The 23,894-nt window shown below is 38.9% G+C and overlaps 1 protein-coding gene and 1 pseudogene across 1 annotated transcript in view; both read right to left on the bottom strand.

Moving 5' to 3' along the window:
- LOC114653822 (aerolysin-like protein) overlaps nt 1–23,894 on the bottom strand; it is a 989,661-nt gene that overhangs the window by 941,822 nt on the left and 23,945 nt on the right. The window lies entirely within an intron of this gene.
- Nucleotides 14,285–21,443, bottom strand: LOC114653823 (uncharacterized; annotated as a pseudogene).

The following is a 23,894-nucleotide window of genomic DNA, read 5'->3' as shown; positions in this document are numbered from 1 at the left end:
CAGTGGACCCCCATTAATATGCTTACTGGAACACAGCTGACGCCATCTCTTGTGTAATTCGTCTGGCTCTCACCCACCTGTATCAGAGACGTGCGGTCAGGTGAGATAGGTGAAAAGTAAAAAAAAAACTGATAACATAAAATAAATAATAATGAAAATATATTAAAAAATTGTCCACTGGTCCAAATTTGTTTTCTATATGATTCCAATTATGTTCATCGTTTTATAGCCAACATCGATGAATTTGCGCATTTACTGTTCAAATACAGGGGAGAAACGCGTGGTACGGCAGCCTCGGTCTGCGCTCTCGCTCACACGCTGGGTTGATGTATGCAATGGGCGCGTGCCTATCTCGGGCGGCACGGTGGCGCATTGGTAGCGCTGCTGCCTCGCAGTATAAGAAGACCTGCGTGGAGTTTGCATGTTCTCCCCGTGTCTGCGTGGGTTTCCCCCGGGTGCTCCGGTTTCGTCCCGCACAGTCCAAAGACATGCAGGTTAGGTGCATTGGCGATGCTAAAGTGTGCTTGTTGTGTGTGTGTGCCCTGCGGTGGGCTGGCGCCCTGCCTGAGGTTTGTTCCTGCCTTGCGCCCTGTGCTATAGGTGTTATGTATCACTCTTTACCGTAGATTTTAACAAATAGTTTTCAGCATTGTAGCAGAAGCTCACCATATGGGGTGTATTTTGATACACTTTCAAAATAAAAGGTACCAGAGTGGTTCTTCAGAGCGACGTCATAACTGAACTGTTTTTGGTTCCCAATATGAAGGTTACAGAAAGAACCTTTATTTATATGTCCGTAACAAGCGCTTCACATCGTAAATAATATGAAAAGATGGTGGTAATAGGTGTGCAATACACCAGTGGGTCATCATTTTAAAAGGACTCCTGTTGTAAACAATAAGACAGACTAAGTCCAGGTTTTCTAAATCTGTTAGTGTCCTGTTAGATATACAATACATTAAAGATTTCACTTTTATCTGCATATTAGGAAATTTTTCAAAGCACAGAAAACCCTTTCCAGAACGAAATTGTGCTTCACCGAGTAATGGTTGTACAAGGAACTACACGATCCAATAAAGAACCATAAAATACCATTAAAGAGACACTATTTTTGAAAGTGTATACGGCTAGTTTTAACAACTTAGGTGCTATAGTATCACTAAAATAAGTTTCTTTCTTTCTTTCTTTCTTTCTTTCTTTCTTTCTTTCTTTCTTTCTTTCTTATTATTATTTTCTTACTTTCTCTTTCCATCTTTCATATTATCATTTTCTTTTTCTTTTTTCTTTCTTTCTTTCTTTCTTTCTTTCTTTCTTTCTTTCTTTCTTTCTTTCTTTCTTTCTTTCTTTGTCATTGGTGTTCTCTTTCTTTCTTCTTATTATTTTTGCCCCTTCTTTCTTTCTTTCTTTCTTTCTTTCTTTCTTTCTTTCTTTCTTTCTTTCTTTCTTTCTTTCTTTCTTTCTTTCAAAACGGAATGAGCCTCTATTGCATAATACAAATGAACTACTTTATTGCTCGAACTTTAAAAAAAATGAAATAACGTCTGATCAGAACATAGTGATTCAAGAGGACATTAATAATAATAATAATTCATTACACATTAAGCATTCAAATTGAAATAAACCAACAACTGAAAAGTGTATGATCAAAGATGTCAAAGGGTCAGCCCAAAACACACCCAATTTTATCTTGATGATAGGCCGATACGGTACAGGATCGGGGGGAGGGGGGGTGTTGGAGACACTACAAAAAAAATCTAGTTAAATCCTATACAATACATTATCTTTATATTTTCAATAATAGAAATAATAAACTATTACAATTAACGGCTAAAACAGTGCTTTTTAAACAGATAAATTGATGTATTTTGACATTTAATAGGCGTTGTGTCTGAAATTAATTATTGTTTCATTAAAAGTTCCAACTGTTCCGCGACTGGAAAAGTGTGTTTTAAAACATGTGGTGGATGAATAGTATACGTAAACTATAAACTCCTACTGATGCCGAAATAATACAATTAAACGCACACACACACACACACCACTGTGAATGGCTTATGGAAGAACTCAGAGCTCACCAAATTATTTTAACGTATACGGTGACCATGTGGAGAAGTTGCCAAAACAAACAAACAAACGAACGAGCAAACTAATAGAAAAACACATATATAAACATCTCTAATAAATTATTTTTTTCTTTTTATTTCCTTTTAAGGCGACAACTAAAACGTTAATAATCAACGAAAATGGTCACTGAATTTATATAAGCAACTCTTTCTAAATCGTCACCTATACCATTAAAACAGAATCACTACGGACTACGTAAATTAAGGATAAGTTTACTCCAGTTTAGCTTGAGTGAACTCAGTTCAGCTAGTATATTTTGTATATATTGTAAATTCATCTTTTGCATGTCAGATAGCCGCTCCTGTCGGAAAATAGACCCTCAAGAGGAGGTTGCACTGATGCATTGCGTTGCCGTAATCCCACCACACCACTAATCACCTTAGGATCCAAAATTAGGACCGAAATGCAGTCCTGCAACACCTCAGCGCCACACCAGTTTGAAAGGAATGAAAGTGTGAGTTTTTTTTTTTTTTTTTTTTACAGTGGCTGGTGTGCCAATCCTGCCACCAACTCCCAGGATCCCCCTGTAAGTTGGAGGACCTTTTTCCAGGGCTGGATGAAGGTTAACGCCATACCCAGGAGCAATTGCAGGTTAAGGGCCTCAGATCCTCAAGCTGGTATTTAGATTATCTCAAAATCGTGTGCGCTTGTCCGCGTCTTATGACTGAAAGTGTTTACAAGCAGCCGCGAGGTGGTCTAACATAAGTCAGCCGTGTCACGAGCGTCAATCTGACAAAATAGCAAATAAACAAACGTCTCTTTGATAAAGTAAGTAAAAAAAGCAACCATTTTCAAACTTTCATCAGTCCATCCATTTTCTAGAACGCAAGAAAGCGGGCGCCTAACCCAAAAAGAATCAGGGGCAAGGTAGTAAAAATATATATATATATATTTTTAATGCCATTTTACTTGGTTGTGTGGTACCTCATAGAACTATTGCTAGACCAAGCACCATTTCATTGTGGGAAGGAATATTCAAATAAAGTTGGTTCTTTGTGCCAAAAAAAAAGAAACTCGTAAAACGTATTATAAAGCCTGAAATCTTTATTGTATGGTAGGCTAGCTATACAGCAGGACACTAACAGATAAAGAAAACCACCGCATGCAGCAAGAGTCCTCATTATTTCACAAATATGTTGCAGTCTATTCATTGTTATTTACTGGGTGGGCCCTGTTACTGATCTAAATACATAAAGATTCATAATGGAATCTTCATTTGGAAACCAAAAACAGATCAGCTCGGAAGAAAAGCTGTGGCACCTTTATGTATAAGATAGCACCTGCATGTCTTTCTAAACAACCCTAGAACACCTGACTATCACGCCATGCATGCATTTTCTAATTTTTTTTTTAAAGGGAGTGTTTAATAAGCAGATAATCAAAACAAATCGGTAACGGAACATTTTCATACTTTCAAAGGTTTAATCGTGTTATCGCTAGATTTAAGTTATACTTTAACCAACGCAAATGCTAAGTTATTTTGCGCATTAGTTCAAGTTCATTAGTGCTCCCCTTCTTTTACAAATATGTTACTTTTTAAATTAAAATTGTAATAAAAGGAAACAATCATAGGGTGGCGCAGTGGGTAGCGCTGCTGCCTCGCAGTTGGGAGACCTGGGGACACGGGTTCGCTTCCCGGGCCCTCCCTGCGTGGAGTTTGCATGTTCTCCCCGTGTCTGCGTGGGTTTCCTCCCACAGTCCAAAGACATGCAGGTTAGGAGGATTGGTGATTCTAAATTGGCCCTAGTGTGTGCTTGGTGTGTGGGTGTGTTTGTGTGTGTCCTGCGGTGGGTTGGCACCCTGCCCAGGATTGGTTCCTGTGTTGGCTGGGATTGGCTCCCCGTGACCCTGTGTTCGGATTCAGCGGGTTCGAAAATGGATGGATGGAAACAATCATTTAATTTGAAAATGGCAGAAATACATTTTCTAAATAAGGTGGCACAATTTAATGTTTATTATGTTACATCTAAAGATGGGTAAACTCTACATAATTATTTACTTTTAATATATGAATTGCACAAATAATCAAAAATAATGTGAAAAAAAAACTCAGAGAATAAACCAAAATTGAATCATCGGTGAGTGGCGCAGCGGGTAGTGCTCCTGCCTCGCAGTTGGTAGATCTGGGGACCTGCGTTCGCTTCCCGGGTCCTCCCTGCGTGGAGTTTGCATGTTCTCCCCGTGTCTGCGTGGGTTTCCTCCGGGCGCTCCGGTTTCCTCCCACAGTCCAAAGACATGCAGGTTAGGTGGATTGGCGATTCTAAATTGTCTAGTGCGTGCTTGTGTGCTTTGTGTGTGTGTGCGCATCCTGCGGAGGGTTGGGATTGTCTCCGGCAGACCTCCGTGACCCTGTAGTTAGGATATATGTGCAGAGTGGTGGCTCTGAGGCTAGGGATCTGCACTGACAATCGGAAGGTTGCCGGTTCGAATCCCGTAAGTGCTAAAGGAGACTCTGCTCTGTTGGGCCCTTCAGCAAGGCCCTTAACCTGCAATTGCTGAGCGCTTTGAGTAGTGAGAAAAGCGCTATATAAATGCAAAGATGGATGAATCATCGGTTGACTCGACGCAATATACAACAATTTGTAAGTTTCATCGTGTAAATATATCACTCAAGCCTCAATACTCTTGTAGGCTACGAGTTGCTTCCCCCGCAAGAAATCAAAACTAATCAGGGCACAAGGACGATTATTTTATTTTCTTCAGTTTATAAATACAGACCACTTTAGAAAGCAAATGAAAAATGACACTCGAGGCCAATCGACTGTTAGGTTACTCCCACCAAATTCCACACACACCCAAATTCCACACACACCCTTATTATCTGCCTAATTCTCCTTAGCGGTGGCGCCGGCCCTGACTTAATCCTTTTATTAGGAACAATTTATAATATGGGACTCGGGGTACGCAGTGGTAGCGCTGCTGCTTTGCAGTAAGGAGACTGTGGAAGATTGTGGGTTCGCTTCCCGTTTCCTCCCTGTGTGGATAGCGCTTTGAGTACTGAGAAAAGCGCTATATAAATGTAATGAATTATTATTATAAATACTAGGAACGTTCAAAAAGTTTCCGCACTTTAATATTTTTCGTTGGAAGTTGTTGACATGTAGAAAAGTGCTCGTAATTTGTTTTTGAAATTCTTAATTAACAGAGTTTTAACTTTTTGAATGTCCCTCGTATATGTGGTTGTGATTAAACATGCAAAAATGCCCTGTGGTTCGTCTGCCCAACAGCTCAGACCCCTAAATGTCAAACTCCACTATAAGGTGGAAAAGAATTTAACTGAAAATAAGCATACATTTCATTGTGGGAAGGGTTATTCAAATGAAGTTGGTTCTTTGTGCCAAAAAAAAAAAGAAACTCGTAACACATATTATAAAGCCTGAAATCTTTATTGTATGGTAGGCTAGCTATACAGCTCTAATTAGCTGTTTCTAACATTATTATTCTCAATTTGCATGAAGTTAGAAGATTTGCATAAGAAAACGTTGCGAATTGTTCATATTTCCTATAAGCTTATTCGTGGTGAGTTGTTATTAATAAAATGGTAACACTCTTGAACATCATATTACACTCTTTAAAATATTGGTTCTTTAATGCCACTTTACAGTGTTGTGTAATTCCTCGTTGTGCCAGTGCTTAACAAAAAATAATAATAACAATATTTATAAAAATAATTTTGGAAAGGTTTAATTGCATTTACTAATGTTTTATGTGTTCATAAAACTTACTTTGATCACTTTAAAATCACTTCAGGTATTTCTTTTGACACCTGACTTACCGGTACGATAAGAAGACCCACAGATAGGATATACCTTTCTATTTGTTCTCATATACAGTATAATCATGTAAGTTGTCTAGCTTTTTAGGTTTTCCTCTTTATTTTTAGGCCATATTTTGCTCAGGGAATACAGTATGACAGATGTCCATTGCGAAAGGGAGTAACTTTTACCCCTTATATCTCAGAAAGATATGGAAGAAGATGATCCGCTGTGGCAACCCCTAACGGGAGCAGCCGAAAGAAGAACAAGAAGATCTCAATATGGAGTAAAACCCCGTGGTCGGTTGACACGGCCTGCACAACATCACGTCCAGAATCGGTCTTAGGGGTGTGAAGGGGCCTCGGGCTGACCAAACCCACGCGGGGCCGGCAACATCAAATTCGGTTATGTGTGGACTGTATAAATTTGCGCGCGAATTTAATAAAAAATAATGTTAACATACACCAGATTTTCTCATTATAGTATTCAGCTAAATTTTAGCAAGATAACACGCGGACTTTATCAAAATATAACGATATAATAGATTTAAAAATGGCAATTCATAATTCATGACAATGGTGCGAAATGAGACGCGGTGTCATGGGGAAATCAGCAGGGCTTCTTCTAGAAAAGTACCCAAACTGCAAGTATACTCTGAGTCTCGATATGCAGGATGTCGCAGTCACAGCTCACGTTGATGTCATGTCACGGTTATCATTAGCGATACATGTTTTTGTGCATTAATATTCGTACTATGGAATGTTTTCAAATGTACGGAATTTGACCTTGATGTGGAATTTGAAAGGATTCTTCTTAGAAGCATGTCATATATATATATATATATATATATATATATATATACACACACTGTAAAAAATAACGCGTTAAAAGTTCTTAAAAAAAAAATAAAGCAACAAATTACAAGCAATATTTTTGAGTAGATTTAATATACTGCACTATTGAGTAAACTTAATTTATTAATTTACTCAAATTTACCTAAAAGAAATGAGTTTGATTAAATATAAGTAGTGGCAAAAATTGTTTATTTTACTCCGATTTTCATTTGAATTACAGTACTAAAAAAAAAAAAAAAGAGTAATCATGCAACGCTGGACAGTAACGACTGTATAACAAATACATGGTAAAATTCCATATATCTTTATTTATTTGAACATACACAGACAGTCACAACAACGGAGTTGTATTTTCAAAGGAAAATTAAATCAAATGTCTGAGGATAATTTTTACTGAATTACTGACATTTAAATGTCAATGAAAATTTTCTTTATTTAAACTTTCTTCAAAAAGTATATCTCAATCAAATAATGTCCCAGGAATGAGTGCTAAACGGGAAGGAAACGTAGAGAGTGAAATCCTGACGCAGATGGCGCTCTGCAAACATGTCCTGCTTTTACGCCAACATATCCGCTTAAATCAATGGCCGCCTTTTCCACTACTTCTCAGTATGCGATAGCGAAAATCCTGAAATAAAATAGGACGTAGGAAATCAAACATCGCTAAATAAATCACAGTATTAAAAATTAACCAGTAAATAAATACATTACCTATGTAGAACACTAATTAAATAAGAAGTCAAATAATACCGTGACGGTTAGGCAAACGTCTTTTTATGTTGTTTACAGGTCGTACTTTAGGACAAACGCCATAGCGTTCTCAAAATTATCTCAAAGTGTCATTTTCTTTTTCTGTGTAAAATAAAATTTTAAACGATTAAAAAAAATATGAACATATGTAACTATCCGAGAAATGTGCCTGCTTTTTAAAGCAAACCAACGAGGTAGGTTGTTAGAAAGACGCTACCTTGCCCGCCATGTTTCCCACATGAAGGGAAAGATTTCATGAAAATAACAAATGCTTACATCTGTAACTATACGAATTGAAATACTAGTTATTCATTACGGAATTAATATGCTTTATACTTACACATTCGTAGTAAAATAAGTCTTATTTTGGATAAGCGTTACAGCTGAATGCGTTGTTGTAAAGACCAAGAAACCGATGTGAGAGGAAGTGCAGTATCATTAAATTTAACTTAACTTAAATGTGTTCAATTCACAGTATAGTTTTTTTACTTAGAATAAGTTATAAAAAATGTTTACATTTTAAGAAAAATAAGTTAACATTATTCATAATTTATTGAATTAGAATTAAATAATCAATAAAAAGGGTAAAACCCATTTTTATTAATTAAAGTAATGATTATTTTGCGTATAGTTAGCTATTTTTTATTATTATTTTTCACACATGCAAGATTTATTTTTTACAGTGTATATATATGGAAGAGAAGGTCTGTGATACGGAGATCCACGAAGGGAGAAAAAAGAATCACGTATCATAAAATAGTTTTTTTTTTATTCCCGAGTGTGTGTGTGTGTATATATATATATATATATATATATGAGGATGATGAAGATCCCTGGGTTGAAAGCTGACGAATAAAAACTACTTTATGATACATGATTCATTTTTTCTCCCTTTGTGGATCTCCAGCTGCAAATATATATATATTATATATATATACTGGGGAATATAACTTGACAAATCCGCTCGAATGGGTCACGCGAAACTCAAAAGTGGGGAACCCTCACTTGCCACCCCCAAACGCCGCTCTTGTTCACGTCCATCAAATAATTGTGCTCAAAACACCTATTGTTTTATTCTTTATCATAAGGCAGTGCAGCTTGTCTTGGTCCACTAATACAACACAGCAGTTGAAGCGCACTCAGCAATAGGACTAGAGACGTTCAAAACGTTTCCGCATTTTTATATTTTCTTTGGAAACGGTGAAGGCAGGAGGAGTAGTAATTAGGCATTAAATTGCATCACAAATGAAGGGGACTATGTAGAAAAGCGATTTAATCTGTTTTTCAAACTCTTAATAAATAGAGTTTAAAAAAGTGCGGAAACTTTTTGAACGTCCCTCGTAGTTACAATATAATAACAAGACTAACACGAGACGATTTCAAGGTGACTCCTGTGAAATATCCGCTGTAATTTACCCAAATGGTAAAAGAAATCTCACCTAATTTATTTTGGCACTAGAAGCGGCAGTGAACTCTTATACATAAAGGTGCTATTGTTCTTCTCTGTGATGCCATACAGTAGAACCACTTTTGGTTCCCTAAACTATTCACATGAAGCTTCCAGAAAAATACCCAAATATGTGTGTGTGTCTTTGACGAATCAAATATGTAACACAGAAAAGGCTCCAACTGTCAAATCAGATAACTAAGTGTCGAATTCATTCAAAAGTACCATAATGTTGCACTATGGGTATGTATGAGCGGGGGTTGAGAGTCCGTATACTCTTCTTACCAGAATTCAGCGTTGGTTCTTCTTGATTTGCGGGCGACCTCGGTAGTGAAGATACAGCACTGAGCTACCCAAGAACATCTTTTTTTTTCTACTCCACCCACCAAATTTCTCCTCCCTTAAATAATCCATCAATGAACTTTATTAAAACTTCCTCACATGAACTCCTGCTTACACGTATATTTTTAACTCGTTAAAATAAGTACTAATTTTGTCAAGTTACAATACAAATAAAGACAAACTTTAAAAAGCAGTAATTTGTGCATTCACCCTGTGATTGGCTGGCAATATGTCCAGGGGTTGTTCCTGCCTGTGCCCAGTCCTTGTTTGCCTAGGCTTCAGATGGCGAACACTGGATATAAAATGGATGGATGGAGGTATAGCGGCGACTTCCTGTTAAGTGCCACTTTAAGCCGGACCAAAGACTTCTGACGCGTTAAACTACTCGCAACTTCTTCCATATTATTTAAAAATATATATAACAAAACATAGGTAAATTAAAGAACATAAACTTATCAAACGTGGCCTAATATTTTCAAAAATGTAATTTCCTTGAAGCCTATGTAATTATATCCAACAAAAAGTGATCAAAAACTGTTGCCCCAAGTCCTGCTTGACAGCAACCACCTGACCCAAGAATGAGTTAAAGCTAGAATCAGGACAGACTAATAGAGCACATATTTATTGTACACAAAGACATGGCTAATCAACTGGCTTATACATTAATACCAGTATTGACCTATTATACGAATGTTTCTTACGCTACCGCAGACATTTGGTCTGCGCACAATTGACTATTTTTTGGGAGTTACTGTTCACTGGATTGATTACAAATTACAGCAAGAAATTGCTGCCACTGTTTAAAGGCGCATTTACTGTAGGTTAACCACATCTAGGATGCTCTTGTAATGAACTTGATGTGGATGATTGATTGGAGTAACCACGCTGCATATGGTGACTCGTGCTGAAGGTGAATGTTTAAAGCGAGGGTTGGAAATAATGAAAGGTTGGTAGTCGTTCAGTGATTTGAATATGAAGCAGAAGCCGAGGAAGTCTTCCAGAAGTGATCTGACTGTGTTGACGCTCAAGATAGTTGAAAAGTTTGGGAGAGTGATTATTATTAACTTTGGTTGTGGGGCTAATCTTTTCTTAATTTCACAGATGCGACACACCATGACAGAAGCAGAACGTCCAAAGACTGACAGGAGAGATAATCCCAGCAGCTTTCAAAAAAAGTTTGGTTTAAATTGGAGTGTTGTGTGTGAGAAAGAGTGAGGTGTGTTACTTTTATCTTCAGTAGGGGTTCATTAGAATTCAAGGTGGCTTTAAATAAGTCTGGTGAGTGTCTCTGGGTGAGTCTTTAGTGCCTATCTACCAGAAAAGGGGTCTCTCTTTGAACTGCCTTTTCCATGGTTTCTTTCATTTTTCCATACAAAAGGTTTTTTTTTTTTTTGGGGGGGGGGGGGTCCTTGTCTTCTCAGAGTCAAGTCTGGGGGGCTGTCAAGAGACAGGGCCTGTTAAAGCCCATTGCGGCACTTGTGTGATTATGGGCTATACAAAAATAAGTTGTATATGAAATGCGTGGTTATTTATTCAGGATTGCAACCGATTTGATCGTAATGCATTTTTTATTAAAAAGTTGCTGTGTTTATCCAAAATTACTGAAGTGCTGCAGCTTTTAGTTTGCTTCATAGGATGATTCAAGCAATCGTGTGACGTGTGCTCAAACAATTCCACAGACCACATCTGTTTTAAACATTTTACTAAAAGTCAAAGCAAAACCATTCACACAGACACACCCCAAAAAAAAAAATAGAGTTCTGTCTAAGGCTTATACATCTTGTTTCACTTTAGGTTTGGTCATACAGTCCTACTTGAGGCACATTAGCACAGTTAGAAAAATGTATGCCAGTTCCTAGATGCAGGCATATGTAATAGTCCATGGTAAGAGTAAGACTATTTCCTAACTGGTTTAATACACACACTAGTCTGCAGATATAGTTAAAGCAAGTCCTCATTTCAACATATTTGTGACGATACCATATTCTAGATAGCTATCAGAAATGGATGTTCTATAGAAGTTAAGCAAATTCTGAATTTAACAAACATTACTTTAATTCACTCCTACGTAAGATCAAATCTTAAATTGTGTGTTCACCAATTTGTTGGTTTATGTGCATTTCCTATATTCTGTCAAGAGCAGGGGTGGGGTGCCGTGCCTGAAGTGTTTTTTAAAGAAATTTGTATTATAACCAATATTATTCAGAGCAGACTGATCGTGGTGGATTTCTTTTAATGCAGCTAGCCAATTAGAAGCTTCTCAGGACATTAAAAAACCCCACACAAGGGACTCACTATTTAAATCGGTCATCAAGCCACAGAGCCAGGCAGGAGGAAGCTTGTCCATTGTATTTTTATTCTCTTCATGAAGAGGGAGGGCCCGGTCTGGAAATTTATGAAGGAAAAGCTTCCAACGAGGGAGGGCTGCAGAAGGTCAAAGAATCATAAATTAACTGAATTGACATCAGCATTAGTTTAATACACAGATTTTTACTCTGCTTTTCACATCAATCACCTGATTGTTTCGTTAGCTTACATACCCAATAAGTCTCATTTCACTATATTCTTGGCCATTAGAATACTTCAAGTGACATCTATCAAGTCTCACCAAGTATACGTGAGTCACCCAACTTCTTGAACCATCACTCAGGACCTTCATCTAGTTTCCAAATGTTGGGACAATAACCACACATTAACTCTTGATGCTACATTAATATAGAAAGTATACAACACTATGCACAAAATAACCCCTTAGTCTACTTTTTCTTTCCACACAAGCCATTATGCTAAACTGGAGCGTGTATGCCTGGATCTAGGGTTTCCAGAGTAACCGACTGGGCTGGGACCATCCTTTTACTGTGCTCAACCCATTCTATAAACTGGGGTATAGAAGATGGCTTGGGGAAAATGGAGATTGTGTTGTCATGCCTGTCACATAACATTACAGTTGTCAAAGAAAAGCCAAGCAAAATTACCCCTTTTATTGGCTAACTAAAAAGATTACAATATGCAAGCTTTCGAGGCAACTCGGGCCCCTTCTTCAACCAAGATGTAATAGTTAGCCAATAAAAGGGGTCATTTTGCTTGGCTTCTCTACATTCATAATGGCTAACACGGTACAACACCCTAGTACTACAGTTGTCAAAGATTAATTTAACACATTGCCATTTTGTCACCTGCTTAATCCAAGAGTCACTGGAGCAAAACCTGGCTAACAGCTCCCAATTTCACTCCCCTCCAACGTAAAACGAGCTGGCAACATCTCATTAGCACAGACCCATCATTTATCATCCGTTTTAAAGCCAAGACAAAACTAGGTCAGAACACATATAGCCAGTAGCCTCCTTAGAGTTATTCATCTCGCCAGGAATGAGGGAATCCTGTAATCCCCAAAAGGATGGAAATGCCAAACCTAAATACAGATTACAGCTTAATGTTGATTTTGTACACCGCTGTGACAGGTTGAGACAGTTAAACAGTCCAATGTTTCATTGCATACTTTTCATATAAAGTATGTAGAATAGTGTTAGAAGCACATCAAATCAACATTCCCATTTTAGGAATGCAGTAATCCCTCCTCCATCGCGGGGGTTGCGTTCCAGAGCCACCCGCGCAATAAGAAAATCCGAAGTAGAAACCATATGTTTATATGGTTATTTTTATATTGTCATGCTTGGGTCACAGATTTGCGCAGAAACACAGGAACGTTATTCAAACACTGCAAACAAACATTTGTCTCTTTTTCAAACTGTGCTCCATGACAAGACAGAGAGGACAGTTCTGTCTCACAATTAAAAGAATGCAAACATATCTTCCTCTTCAAAGGAGTGCGCGTCAGGAGCAGAGTCTGTCAGAAAGACAGAGGAAAGCAAACAAATCAATAGGGCGGTTTGGCTCTTAAGTATGCGAAGCACCGCCGGTACAAAGCTGTTGAAGGTGGCAACTCACACCCCCTCCGTCGGGAGCAGAGAGAGAAAAACAAAACAGTCAAAAATCAATACGTGCCCTTCGAGCTTTTAAGTTTGCGAAGCACCATGCAGCATGTCACTTCAGGAAGCAGCTGCACAGAAGATAATCTTTCAGCATTTTTAGACGAGCGTCTGTATCGTCTAGGTGTGCGAACAGCCCCCCTGCCTCAGGATCAGAGAAAGTCAGCGCACGAGAGAGAAAAGTTGGGTAGCTTCTCAGCCATCTGCCAATAGCGTCCCTTGTATGAAATCAACTGGGCAAACCAACTGAGGAAGCGTGTACCAGAAATTAAAAGACCCATTGTCCTCAGAAATCCACGAACCAGCAAAAAAAAATCTGTGATATATAAATATGCTTACATATAAAATCCACGATAGAGTGAAGCCGCGAAAGGCGAAGCGCGATATAGCTAGGGATCACTGTATAGGACTGCAAACATCCGCATCCCACTTATGGGAGCCAATGTTAATTTACTTTATTGCTGTAGTTTTGCCAACCATCTACTTACCCCACAGTAAACCTTCAGGACCACCTGCCTGATTCACTGGCCACAACACTGTAGTTCAGTCAGTGCAGTTTACAATCAGTTTCATTTATCAAAGTCAGGTGACCATTTCAGATTGTTATCAATATTGCTCATTTTATGTTAGGGAGTTAACTTTTAGAGTTGCCAAATAATTGCCTTACAAATAGTAATGCTTTTGTGCAGTGCAAAGTTTTCATCCAGTAGAAGGATGCGGTCACACGTTATTCAGGTTTAGTGTAAGGAAGCTCCTGAAGGGCCTCGAGTCACACTCTGGGTTAATGACCAGGATGCTGGAAAAAAAGTACCAGTAAATAGTTTAAACCCACAAGCTGGTAAAACATTGAACTACGTTTGTAAGCCTGTAGAATGGCGGTTCTCATCCTGTGGGGCGCACCCCCGAAAAAAAAAAAAAAAAAAAAGTGATGAATTAGGGTTTCCAAAAAAACAAAACAAAAAAAAAAAAAAAAAAAAAAAAAACAAACCACCACCACACCAGACATCTTATTGCAGTTAAAAATCAGCATTTACTTTGGCAAAACAGGTTATTCAAACAAACAAGTTCAGAAGAGACATCTGCAGAGTGACTAACTTTCATCTTGGAAACAGCATTACTCATCCTTTGGGCCATTAAGTAAAGCAGCTCATTCACGGGCCATGCAACTACTTTATCAGCATTTAGTTATGGTTTTAACATACAGCCAATTACTGTTTGACAATTATACCCATTAAGCAGAAAAATCAAAACTATTGTAGGATTCTCTTCAAAAGGCCATGCAGAGCTGGGAAACAGTAATTTACAGTTGATACACATGGACCAAAACAAGCATCCAAAATACCTAAACTGGAATCCCACGCCCCCATCATTGTTTCAAAGGAATCTCAGGTTGTACAACAATTTTAAAAATCTGTTTCTTCCAGGACAGTCTGATGACTTAAGTTTGGCAAAACCCAAAATTTAAAGTTCAACCATTTCATGAATTTATAGGTATAGGATGAAATTGAAATACAACTGGAGTACAATTATAAACAAGACCTTGGATTGAATGCTTTCCAGAAAGGTCTGCCAAAAAAAGGCACAAAGTTATTCCCAAAAGATTCTAAGTTGTTTGGCGATATATGGTAAATTTACTTTAGTTGTAGGCTTCATGAAGTAAAACACAGGACACGATCTTCAGGCCCTGTTCTTGAGCACAATTTCAATATTTAAAAAGTTCAAGGCTATCCACTTCATGAAAGACCAAAAAGTGTACACGAGCAATTCTTTATAAGAACAAGAGATTGTGTGCCTCTTCAGACTACCAACAGAATTTAGGCAAATTGATTCTCCTCTTCCAGGGTCATATTCTTTATTCCAGTAGAGATGTTGGACTGAATCTTTTTTTCCTCTGTATCAGAAATGGGAGGCAGCACTGACTTCAACCCACTTTCAATCTTCTGCACTCGTGAATTCACACTGCTTTCAAATTCCTCCTTGTTCTTCAGCACAAGGCTTCGGATGCCATCCTTGGCAGATTCGCAGTCACTGGCTAGCTTTCCACGTTCCGATTCAAACTGAGGATTACTAGGATCCAGTCCCATGAGCTTTCCAAGGCTACCGATCTTGTCCATGAGATACATGTTGGAGACCTCAGTGTAAGTTTCAGCAATCATGTGGACCAGATTGGCAATGTTGGAGGCCTGGAAAGCCTGGGTGTAAATCATGTCAGTTACAAAAGCATTGGAGGAGTAGCCTTTTATAGAGTGGACTGAATCAGCCGTATTGACAAACTGCTTCAAAGAGGTGTTCAGACAAGTACTGATCAGGTTAGAGATCATCTGAAAGAAGCGAACCATTTTCTCCCACTGCTCCTTCACACGGCCCATGGCATCAAGGCCCTTGACCAGCATCTTCACTACAGTATTGAAATCAATTTCCTTTACTTTGCAGGACTGCATTGTGGTAAGAATCTCTGCCAGCTCCTTGTTATTCTTCTCCAGGTTGTCTACACTCTTCTGGTACATGTCCTGCACCTGCTGAAGCTGGGCTCTGCTTTGTTCTATTTTGAACCGAGCATTCTCAGTGGCCATTTGACCTGCGCTTTGCTTTTCTCCACTGCTTTGCTGAGCCATCTTTGGTGGAGTAGCAGAAAAAGCAGAAGAATTGGTGAATGCCTTACTCTCTGAATCAAACATCTCACAACTATCTTTCAGACTGCTTATCTGGGCGAGAAGTTTCTTCTTTTCTTCCTCAGGGCACTCTTTCTTGGGTGCATATTTTGTAAGTAGATTACAAACGGAGACAGCAGCTTTACAGATCTCCAGGACTCTCTCTTTTGGTTTGGATTCCTCTTCAGCTTTCACACTCTTCTCAATATCTTCAAATTGCTTCTTCTGCCAGTCAGACTTCACAGATTGAGATTTATCATCATAGAGATCACTCCATTTGATTTGATCTTTTTCCACAAACACCTGGATTTGCTGCGAGAGTTTTAGCAGCTGTGCTGATTTAGAATAAGCATTATTGACAGCTGCAGGGTTGGTACTTTGACCAGGATGGATTGCCGAGCCTATTGTACCCTTTATTCCACCAACAATTTTACTAGGGGCTGTGTACATTGCAACATACCCAGAAATCAAACTATTCACTGAATCTGTGATGCCTTCCACAAAGTTCATTCCAATCATTTCCCATCCAGAAGGCATAGAATCCATGGACTTCTTAAACATGTCATGAGCCTCATCCAGCTGTTTTGTCATGCGGGTCATGTTCTCTTGTGCCAACTTTTTTGCCAGTTCAGTGGACTCCTTTTTCATCTTGGCTTCCTCCAATTTTAACTTGATGGTCTTGAGATCATCTTCATACCACTGCTTTGCATTCATGCAGGCTTCCAGCAGTTCCTGAATGAGCAGAATGACATCTGTGAAGTTCTTCTCAGTTGACACTGCCAAAGTTGTGCACACAAAGGCTATATCACGGATATTTTCCAGTTGACCTGGAAGAAGAGATTTAACAAAGGTCAATGTTGTCCTGGAGGAGGGTCTCCATGGCCATTTTCATGTAGTTTGGTACATTGGCAGAGTGAAGTCTGATCTGGTCCATGCTCTTATGAGCTTCATTAAAGGCCAGTCATCCACTGTTTGTCACCTGCATAAGACAAGCACGGAAGGACTGTGGATAACGAATATATTTGAACCCATCCTTGGGTGCATTCTGGTTAATGGAGAAGTCATCTCTTGAAGAAATGAACACCAGCTCTCCAAGAATGGCAATAGAGAGAGGGCCTGGCATCAGGAACTCTTCCCAGTTGGCAAAGGGCTTCATGAGAAGAGTGGTTTCTTGTCGGACATCATCTTCTTTAGAGATACTCAACACGGCCTTCTGGACGTCTAGAGCCATATTTCTGCAAGAAAAGAAAATTCAGACTAAATACCATTACAAAAAATACTCTCCTAGAAAACTATAGTTGAGGGAGAGAAAAAAAAAAATGAAATCCAAGAAGTCTACAGGTTTTTTGGTGGGGAAAAAAAGTAAACCTATACCCAGCTTTGCTTATGGGCATATATGGGGGGGGGGGGGGGGGGAGGAATTAAAAATAATCAGATTTTTGTCCCCTCATTGAGGATTTCTTAATTCAGAATTCAACAGTGCAAGGCTTAGGACAGGATTACCTTGGATAGGGCACATTACCATCTGAACCAGGATAGCTCAGTTACCATTAAGTTTTTCTCCCTTTCTTCATTCAATACAGAAAACCCCCTGCTGACCATTCAAACATGGTTCCCCCTGAATATTTGCCTGCAGGCATTAGAAAATAAAATTAAGTCATTACTTTAGCATCAGAATTTATGGTAGAATACAGCTTGAATGCTTACCCGACACCCCCCCAAAAAACATTTTCTTTCAACTTCATTGGGGATGAAGTGGGGGAAAAAAAAAAAAACACACACTCTCCATTTTACTAATGCACACATTATAAGTAGCCATTTCCTTGTGTGGTAGCTTAAAGTAATTATGCATCTTCCAGTAGATGAACACAAAATTAAACTGTTGTGCCACTCATCTAATTTAACTCAGATCCAAGCCAGGGTTGTGGGAAGCTGGAGCCTATTTCAGCAAGGACTAGATGCAAGGCTAATACCTTAACAACACACCTTTAAGAACATGGAACAAACATTTCAATATATAGTTGTGCTTTATTGTGGGACAACTTTGTGAAGGAGTTGTAGGACAATGGATTGTTATGCACAGAGTCAAAATTGCAGTGCTCCCCCCCTTAATCAGAGGGGACAGGACTTTTAGGTCAACTGTTTAAATACTTTTTTAAAAAGTCACATCCTCACCAATACTGGGACCACCTGCTATTGTCACACTTACTAGAATATTGTAAAAAAAAAAAAAAAAAAAAAACACCCACAGACAGACAGGACTAGAGAAATGGGGGGGGAGGATGAGGGGAAAGGCCACAACACACCTTCAGCCCAGAGAGAGAGAGTGTGTGTGTGTGTGTGTTTGGGTGTGGATACTCCCAGCCCTTCAGGGCAAACAAAGCAGCCATGTTTATCCCTAGAAACCAGGTGACCAGTGTTAAAAATTTAGCCAGCCTAACGAAAATTCCAAGGAGTGTGTGATGGGGAAATCAGGGGCTCTCCAGGCAGCATCAAGTGCAAGGACTAATACCCCTGGACAATAGGCAGACAGTCCACTTGCCTGCACCAAATATCACCACTTCACCTGCATGCCTGATATGAGAGGATGGATGTTGCACCAAATGGTGCAGTATGTGTATAGTCTGCACAGAGAACGTTCAGGCACAAGCTTCAAACCCATGGTGCTGTAACATTTGGCACATACTTTGCACTACTTCACCTCCCTCCACATGCTTGCATTTGAAAAAAATCATTTTTAACCTTCTAGAAGAGACTTAGATGGCTACCACAAATAAATCCATGATTAGTAGCCTCAATAGCATTAAAATATTCCAAATGCCTTTTATGTCACTGGGGAGGAGCAAACCCCTGGGGTTGACTGATGCGGACATGCACTGACATCTGTACAAACAGGTCCACATATACTGTAATGATGCATTGGTTTGTCTAGAGGGCCAAGAAGATCGATGTCCTGCAATTTGGGGTGTTCTTGAAACGGAGAAACAGGATGCGCCAGACAGATTTCAAAAACTCCCGGGTTGGGGTTGGGGTTGTGGTCGAAAACCACACCACACAAAATAAACTGTTTCAGATGCCATTTGACAAAGCCTCAGCGGCCGACCAATACGTACCGAGATCGAGAATATAGCAAAAAAACTAAAGCAGCCTTTAAGGCGCAGGCAAGTGGAAATGCCATTGCTCCTAACGGATCATACTTAGTTTATAAGAAGCAGTCCCCCTAAGGAGTGTGTATTATAGCCATATAGACAAAGTGACATGTCAAGCTGTCAGTTGGCTTGTAGAAAGTTACTACAAATCAATAGCAGCTAACGCGCTGCACCACATAGGTGTTGTATTCGGCAACAGAATAGAAGTTATTCTGACACGGATTCTCGCAATTAAAATCTCTTCAACTCGCCAACTCCAGTTTCACAGCATGGATTAATGGGTAATTTTTTTTAAATTTTTTTATTTAAGCACGGATTAGAAAAGAAAAAACCCTGCGAGTTAAACCTTTTACTGCAGCATACGTACTATTAAGCAGTATTAGAGAACGGAAAAGAATGAAGGTCAAAGCGCAGGTATCATTAATAGCTCAGTGTCGTACCCAAATTTGTAAATGACTTCCAGTAACGCTGAAAACTGCTTAGCGAGTAACAGTTCAAATAGGATGTTAAGAGGAACTCCTAAGCTACACTGGAGGTCGCTTTACAAGCACTGCATGTACAGTTCTGGTTAAAATAATTTACTCTTGCAGCATAAGAGTTATCGTAAAAGCCGTTATACACACACATACCCCGGCCCATTGCGCATAGCGTTTTCGTCATATGAAATCCGTGTAGAGAAATCAACAGCTGAATATCACACAACGCTGGTCCACCACATAATTCACGTGTTAAGTCTCTTCAATTGATGAAGTCCAGAACTGTAAGTTTATACACGTATTCGATTTTGAGTAAACAACTATAGGTCAACGTTTAGAGGAGTTTGAAAAGCGGAGTTGCACTACTGTTAAAGTTGTCGGCTTTTACTCAAATTATGACAACATTAATATTCAAAAAAAAATTCAACTACGTCAGTAACGCCAATGATATTAAAATGTAATCGTTTCAACAACTTGATTATATAAAACAGTCACCTATTTCCAAATAGGTTATCCATTGTTACATTTCTAAATACTGCATATGAAATTTAAGTGTTCTATATCGCTAGGTGCAGATTTTTGGTTCCCAAAAAGGCCCATCCACATGAAGGGTCCAGAAAGAGCCCTTCGTACCCATAATGGGCTCCACAGCCAATAACCATATTAGTGACATAACAGCTGGTGATTCAAGAGTACTGATGTCCAGTAACGCTGGACAGATCCATGTTCTTAATATACTGTAGCCTACCATGCAGGAACGTTCTAGATGTTTTTCAAAGCACAGAATCATTATATGCAAGGAGCCAAACCAAAAAAGGGTGCATTCTCATGCAGTTTCTTTACAAGGACCTACAAAAAGAAGGTTTGCATTTAAGAGAGTATGCAGAAGTAATGGTTAGCACTTACCTAGCCATTTATTCTAAATACCTAGGAGTTTATAATGGAAGACTATCGAACTGTGTAACCTTGATATTCCTTTTCCACTTAGACAATAGTAGTGGGTTGTTGTACTGTGTTGTCATTACATCCAGAATGACAAGTCAAGCAAAGTGACACCTTTATTGCTTAATTAAAAATTATATGCAAGCTTTGGGGGCTTCTTCAGATTTACATCTTGCCTGCAGAAGGGGCCCGAGATGCTTCAAAAGCTTGCATGTTATAATTTTTAGTTGGCCAATAAAAGGTGTCACTTCGCTGGGCTTCTCATTACGTCCTCTTAGGCAGTAAAAATGTTTCTGAAGTAAGGTGGTGCTTGAGTGCACGCACACACAGCACCTAGAACGCAAAAAAAAAGTGTGGAGATGCCTTAGACCAAAATTCAAACAGCACTTTTTTTTTTTTTTTTAATTCCAAACAATCACGTAACACAGACCTATGTTAAAATTTGATGACCTTCATTGAACTTATTATGCAAAGTGGCCTGCAATATTTTGGGTAAAGGGTTAATTTTGCTTTAAGTTTTAGGGGAGTAAAGATAACTCAAGACAGATTACGCTTCGGTTAAGCGAAGAATTATCCATCCATGTTCCAACCTGCTGAATCCGAACACAGGGTCACGGGGGTCTGCTGGAGCCAATCCCAGCCAACACAGGGCATAAGGCAGGAACCAATTCTGGGCAGGGTGCCAGCCCACCGCGGAAGCGAAGAATTAAATATTTTAAAACAAAACCATTATGTTCATTAAAAGGTGACAACTACAAACAGTCATATAAATATCAAATGATACAAGTTACATTAATGTAAATTTGATAAAGTGAAGAACCTTGTTAGTTTAGGTTTCTCAGAACCATAAACAAAAAAAAAAAAAAAAAATTCTAACCAGAAAAATACTTACGTTTAGCCAAAAAGACAGGAGTTGCCGTTTCCAAGGTAATAATCAGATGTAGATCCCCGAACTCTGCTAATACGCTTAAATAGACCATTTATCATCCGCCCTAACCAATCATTTTCAATCACTGTCTCGTGGCTTCAGATTATCACTCCCTCGTTCTGACCATTTATCTCCAGGCCCAACTAATTGCATAATGTGCACTGGTGGAGTTCTTTACTCTCAACCTGTTATCTGGCTTTATTCCCGCACATGAATAGATTTGCCTATTTTGATTAATTTACGAGAATTCCAAATCATCAAAACTCAACGAAGATATGTATAAGTCAATATATTTATGTATGTATGTATGTTCCAGCATCACATTGGAACGGCTGCAGCAATTTTCATGAAACTTGGTACACATGTTTCTCATTGGTCGACTAAAATACAGTAGGATGAATTGGGGTGGGCGGCACGGTGGCGCAGTGGGTAGCGCTGCTGCCTCGCAGTTGGGAGATCTGGGGACCTGGGTTCGCTTCCCGGGTCCTCCTTGCGTGGAGTTTGCATGTTCTCCCCGTGTTTGCGTGGGTTTCCTCCGGGCGCTCCGGTTTCCTCCCACAGTCCAAAGACGTGCAGGTTAGGTGGATTGGTGATTCTAAATTGGCCCTAGTGTGTGTTTGTGTGTGTCCTGCGGTGGGTTGGCACCCTGCCTGGGATTGGTTCCTGCCTTGTGCCCTGTGTTGGCTGGGATTGGCTCCAGCAGACCCCCGGCACCCTGTGTTCGGATTCAGCGGGTTGGAAAATGGATGGATGAATGATCTTGCGGTCTTGTATGCACGTTATCATCAAGTAGACACTCGGAACGACAACCAGAGGGCGAACTGGAGGTGACTGCCAGCATTCTTTAGATTTGAGCACCACCGCTCCCCTGTTGCTTTTGAAATTAAATAGAGTTGGCCGGATCCGAGCGTCAACTGGATGATGACATACATAAAAGACCGCACGACAAGCACATTAGTGAGCCTTCAATGTTTGTTAATTTATTTTTATTTTTAAAGTTGTGTTTTTTTAATTATGTATTAAAAAAGCACTTAATTATTTCAGCTAGTATATATATATATATATATATATATATATATATATATATATATATATATATATATATATATATATATATATATATATATATGGTTGAAATAGTTTACTGTTAAATAAATGCAAAGAGTACACGACACGTGTTTCGCCCTCATTCTGGGCTCATCAGGTGTACACACTCCACTGCACTCCCTCTCGGGAATCGAACCTCGGACGTCAGCGCCAGAGGCGATGCCTCTAACGTTGCGAGGTTCGATTCCCGAGAGGGAGTGCAGTGGAGTGTGTACACCTGATGAGCCCAGAATGAGGGCGAAACACGTGTCGTGTACTCTTTGCATTTATTTGACAGTAAACTATTTCAACCATTCTATGATCTGCTCCTCACAAAACCGAGGGCACCGTGGCGGATGTTAGCAGATTGCTGGCCAACCACAAGCGTTACCTGGTAGGTAACCACCCATACAATCAGATTGTGACACAGACTTCAAATGCCGTGAATAAATATATATATATATATATATATATATATATATATATATATATATATATATATATATATATATATATATATATATATATACACAAAGAGAGAGAGAGAGAGTATATGTTTAGATCGGCTCCTCAAGACCGAAAAACTTGGTTCAGGAATGGTAATTCTAAATGTATGAGGACGCTTATGCTATACGCATACAACTGCACAATACACGGGGTAACCGATGCAGTCAATGCAAATTATTAACAAGTAAATATTTTAAAATTATATTGCTAATAATTACGTTAAACTAGTAAAATAGTTTAAGGTTGCGTTTGCAAAAACTGCAAACTTGTTTAAAAATTGGTCGAAATGTATTGACTCTGAAATTTAGAATAAATATATTTGCGAAATTGTTTCTGAAAAAAAAGAAAAAAGTGTGATTAACGGGAAGAAAAAAGAAGCCATACGAGCTTATACGAAAATAAGGATTTTGTTAAATGATGGTTACAGTATATTCTGCAAACTTTACTACGTGAAAGCCGGTAATGATTCTGATCAACTTTGTCCACAATAAAAATAGTTTATTATTACTAATTGGTCAGCCGAGTAACATGTTCAATATTTTTGTGACAAGCTGCTGACCATTGGTTTCTATAGGTCTGGTTTACCATCTCTGTGGAGTTTTCATTTGATTTCTTATTGCATATGTGCTTCAAAGTGTGCGTGAGTACGGGTGTGGAGTGCCCAAGAATGCCATGCGGTGCTATGGTGGTTCCTGCTTATTAATGGTGCTGACGTGTTAGTCTCGCACCCGGTAAAGTGACTACAGATCTTCAGGGAAAAAAAAAACATTTATTCATTCATACGGATTATTTACACTTTCTGAGCGTTACAGGCAGATTATTTGAATGTTTAATTAAAAACAATTTAGTGAAATTCGGAATCTCAGTTGTCTTGTACAGTACAGTAGTTTACCG

The sequence above is a fragment of the Erpetoichthys calabaricus genome, chromosome 6, assembly GCF_900747795.2.
Source record: "Erpetoichthys calabaricus chromosome 6, fErpCal1.3, whole genome shotgun sequence".
NCBI classification, from domain to species: Eukaryota; Metazoa; Chordata; class Cladistia; order Polypteriformes; family Polypteridae; genus Erpetoichthys; species Erpetoichthys calabaricus.
The sequence above is the reverse complement of the archived record's forward strand: the minus strand, read 5'-3'. Positions and strand labels throughout refer to the sequence as shown.